Here is a 4,715-nt window from a genome sequence, read left to right on the forward strand (position 1 = left end):
TTGGTTTGTGTTTTTCAACAGTTAGCCTACTGTGCCCTCTGGTGGCTATCGATGGACAGTCCCCAGCTTCCCAAACATCTGGATTGCCAAGATACAAAAAAATACAAGACATGCGTCTTTTCATAACTGTCTGTGCTTAATTATACTCTCCTTGTTATTCCTTTGTCTATTATACAGCTCTCTTCTATTTTTGTCCTGTGTAGGTATTTGCAGACTGTGATCAAGCCACCTTTTAACTGTCTCTTGTATAATCTAATCAGGTTGAGCTCCTTGTGTCTCTCGTCGTAAATCAGGTTTTCCAGACCCCCAAATCATTCCTGTAGCTCTTCTCTGAACCTTCCCTAGTTTTTCAGCATCCTTTTTTATACCATGGATACCAGAACTGGGCACAGAATTCTGAGTGATGAGGGCCTTTTAAGTGAATATTGCTGCTTACTATACAGGAGATAAAAATGATAAAACAATAATCCCTGTGCTTCCTGCCACATGGAGTCACAACACATGGAGCCCTTCTTTGTGAGAAGGGAAGTCTTACAAAGGAGTCTGTGCATAGTGCGCCAGGGCAAAATAAAGGCTTGCAATGAGATCATTTGCAATCATCCTCTGCAGCTGAGTTAAACAAACAGCATAGACCACATCTCCCAGCACACATTTTTCAAATACCAAATGTGCAATTTGACAGGTAGCCTAAACTCTTTGGTGCCAAATAAAGACTCAATGGTTAGGACTTGCTAGGTTACATACAGTTTGGCAACATTTAAAACATTCATACTAGCTACAGTAAATACTTTGCCAAGGACTGAGCCTTCCCCTCCTTCATGGTTTGCGTGCGTTACTAGCATTCGGGTAACAGTCAGACTTATTTTGCAGATAAAGTAGAGAATTGCTGGAAAATGATTATCAAGGCCCCTCTTTTGATAACTAGACAGCTACAAGGAACAAAGTTCTTCTGTCAGATCAATTTGTTGAATTGTACAAAATGCCTTTAAAATCATTTTGCAGAATGCTTAGAGGTGCATGTCTATGTGCAATTCTAGCTCAAATTGTCCACTCTACTATGGGAGGAGATGAAACCTCAGAAGCTCCATCCACAGGCTGGGGGAAAGTAACCACAGCAAATGATCGGCAAAGATGCTCCCCCCCCCCCCCGCCCCGACTTTTTCTCCTATAGGCTATGCTAAAGCACATGCGCACTAATAAAATCCAAAAGCAGGAGATGGTAAATTAAGGCTAAACTTTTTCATTTGTACATTAATGAAGGTTAATTTGGTTGCAGTGCATAAATGTAAGATTTTCCCTTTTATGCTTGTCTGGTTAAATTTGTAGTTTCATGTAATGTGTGTGTCTGAGTAAATCCCACAAAATGCAAAGACGTGCAGTGCTGCTGAGTTAATATTATGTGGAAAGCTTTGTTGACATTTTCAAAAGTGGGTGTCAAAAGTTAGGCTCCTAAATATATGATTTATCAAAATCCTGAGCACTTTGTAGCTCTTAATGAGGTCACTGAGAGCTGTTGAATGCTTAGCACTTTGAAAACTAGGACAATCATTTGGGAGCCTAACTTTATGGTCAGGGTTTTTTTAACACTATAGACCCTAATGTTTGCATTTCCTGACATCTCTTGACTTTAAGAATGGACCTTGAATATTACATTGATTTTGACTTTTTACATCAATTTCTTTAAATAAAATGTGGCTGTATGCATGTTTCAACATAAGGATAAAGGGTAACAGTTCCAAAAGCCCCTAAGTCCCCATTTTAAAAAATGACGTCAGAACTTAGAAGCCTATGTCACCTTGAAAATCAATGGGATTTGAGCTCCTAAGTCTCTTTTGAAAAATGGGACTTAGGCTTCTATGTCATTTAGACTCTTAAAAAAAAACAAAACAAAAAACATTACCCAAAATTCTGTGTCTGATTTGCAGCGTGTGAAGTTCCAGGATTAATTCTGAATTTGGTCTTCGAACCTGCCTTCCAACACCATCAGTGTATCTCTGCATAGAGAGACAGCACAAAATATGCAGGCGGGATCCACAGGGAGGTTTAGAAAGCAGCATTTTGCACTAACATTACTGACATGTCATGCAAGTCCACTGGCTAGGCACACAGGGGGAGCAGCAAAACAGCAAGGTGGTCAAGGACAAAACTTTTTTTTTTAAGAAAGGGAAATATTTTTAAAAAGGCTCAGATTCAAATGCCTGGCTGATGCCTGATCCTAGAGTGACCCACAAGAGGAAAAATGTTAGTTCAGGTGGTGTTTGGAATCAGCTGCTCCCCTGTTCAAGGTTTCACTGCCTGCCCCAAACGTGCTGTATCACGTTTCCTGTTAACACACTGGCATTGTCGATATTAAGGAATAAATTGAGATAATTGCTTTTAGGTGGACAGGAATAAGAAGGATCCACTAAGTGCCCTTGACTTTGCAGGTGACACTGTAGAGCTCTCTGTAAAGCTTTGCAAGTGCAAAAGGCAACTAAGATTCGCTGAGTTCAGAAAATCTGCTATTAACTCAAAGGTGATTCATATCAGGGAAAGCGTATTAGTAAGGAGGTGGAGGAGGTTTCTTCAGGAAAACAACATAAAGTAAAATGTTTCACTTGATTAGGCAGCCCAATTACAGTGTGGAGATCAAAGGAGAGCTGAATTGGAGAAGTGAGGAATGCATTCCAACCTATAAAGATCAGGAGCAACAGGGAGATTAGTCTACAAATAATAAGTGACACCTGTGTAACCTCAATGTTTTATACACATGCTTATTACAGCAGGAAAGCCAACCAGCGAGCGGGCTAGTGGGAGTTTTTGGCGGAGAGTGCTGGCTTTGAAGGATGCTTCCCTTGGGGTTCAGTCTTGTTAGAATGAGATGTACAGCACCCCCACTATCTGCATCTGCATCAAAACTGCAGAGGGGACAAGAGATGTGAAATATGATCAGTGTTAGATGTTATGGTGAGGAGCTCTACAGAAAAGTGAGAGACCCAGAGTAAGGAAGAGATCACATCTGAGAATCTCATTTTAGTTTTAATCACTTTAGAGTTTTTTAAAAATGTAATGCTCTGAAAAACAAAGAACCCAGAAACCCAGGGTTTGTGAGGTGCTTAGGTACTAGTGATTATAGCCATAACAGTAGACAGATTAAAAGACTTTTCCCCTAATTTAATCAAAATCCTGCTCTTTTGCCTTCTGCCAGACAACAAAAATTTATAAAGCCCTGATTATACATGTGAAAACCTTCAGAATACATTGTAAGCAGTTGTTAGAGATTTTGCCCTCATCTTCTTCTCATGTAAATGGTAGTTTCCTGGCTGAATCCTTAGGTAGTATTTTCTAGTGACAACAGAAGTTATGCAATCTCAATTTTTAAGTGGTAAAGGAAAATCAGAATGAAGTAAGGCTTGCTTTTCAAATGGACCTTCATTTGAGATCTGCCTGTTATTTTTGATTTGTCTCTTTCTGCCCCAAATTCCACCATATTTCAGTTATTTAACCATTGTTTAATTTCCATTATTTTCTAGAGCTTCCAATTAACACCACTAGGAGATGCACCGCTGAAAGAGGCATCACACATTGACCAAGCCTCCAGTGTGTGCATTCATAAATCAGTTTTATCAGTGGTTCCCTAACTAACACCAGAGGGCAGGCAAACAATGCCAGAAATAATCTGAATTGAGCAAGGGATGCTGCTGCCTGTATACAGTTTAGCATTGTGGAGTCATGCTGTCATGGTCATGCTGGGAGTTTATCGCTAACACAAATTGCCACAGGAAGCATTTTGTCAAAATTTCAATATCAGCGTGATCACAGCATATAGCTTGAGCAGCTTTATTTACTTAGGCGATAACATCAGTTGAGTAGAATGTTAAATTAGGGTAACAGTCTCCAGCCTCTGTATAAATGCTTAAAGGAAGCCAACACATTTCTGGAAGCCCAGCATCAAAGGGAATAAATTTCACAGGGTATTCATTTTTAAGCAGCCCGTAGCATATAACATAAGAAGTATAATTAATAGAAGAAGAACCTTTGGCACCCATATTATGTCTTAGCCCTTATGCAGATCTTTCCATTTTGCGCCTATTTTGCATAGCCCTGAGCTACTCCATACTAGTGGGACTTTTGGGTGATTTTGAACTTGGGTGATTTTGAATTTGGGGGGCAGTGACTCCAACATCCAGGGAGCACTCAAAAGGCAACACCCTTAAGACATGCAGCATACCTCACCTCCTGTGCCTAGCAAGCTTTACTAGATGACATGTAGGAATCATGGCTCCAACTACATCTCGCCCTCTCTTTTGGGTTCCGTACTGCATGGTGGAGGGTCTTGGTATTAGCTCTGTGCTCCCCTGATCGGAGGGGCTGCAAATCTGCCCAGAACCTTATGTGGGAGTACAACACAAAGGGAGGCTCCTCTTTCAAATCTGGATTTCAGCCCCTCTCCCCCAAAATTAAAGACTGTTCAGGAAAAATTAGGTGCACACATACAAAATGGAAAATGACTGCCTAGGAAGGAGTACTGCAGAAAGGGACCTGGAGGTCAGAGGGGCTCACAACCTAAATATGAGACAGTGTTACACTGTTGCAAAAAAAAAAAAAAAAAAAGCGACCATCATTCTGAGATGTATTAGCAGATGTGTTGTAAGCAAGACATGAGAAGTAATTCTTCTGCTCTGCTCTGTGCTGATTAGGCCTCAAGTGGAGTATTGTGTCCAGTTCTGGGCCCC

Source organism: Lepidochelys olivacea (genome assembly GCF_965140295.1).
Source record: "Lepidochelys olivacea isolate rLepOli2 genome assembly, chromosome: 1".
Classification (NCBI taxonomy): domain Eukaryota; kingdom Metazoa; phylum Chordata; order Testudines; family Cheloniidae; genus Lepidochelys; species Lepidochelys olivacea.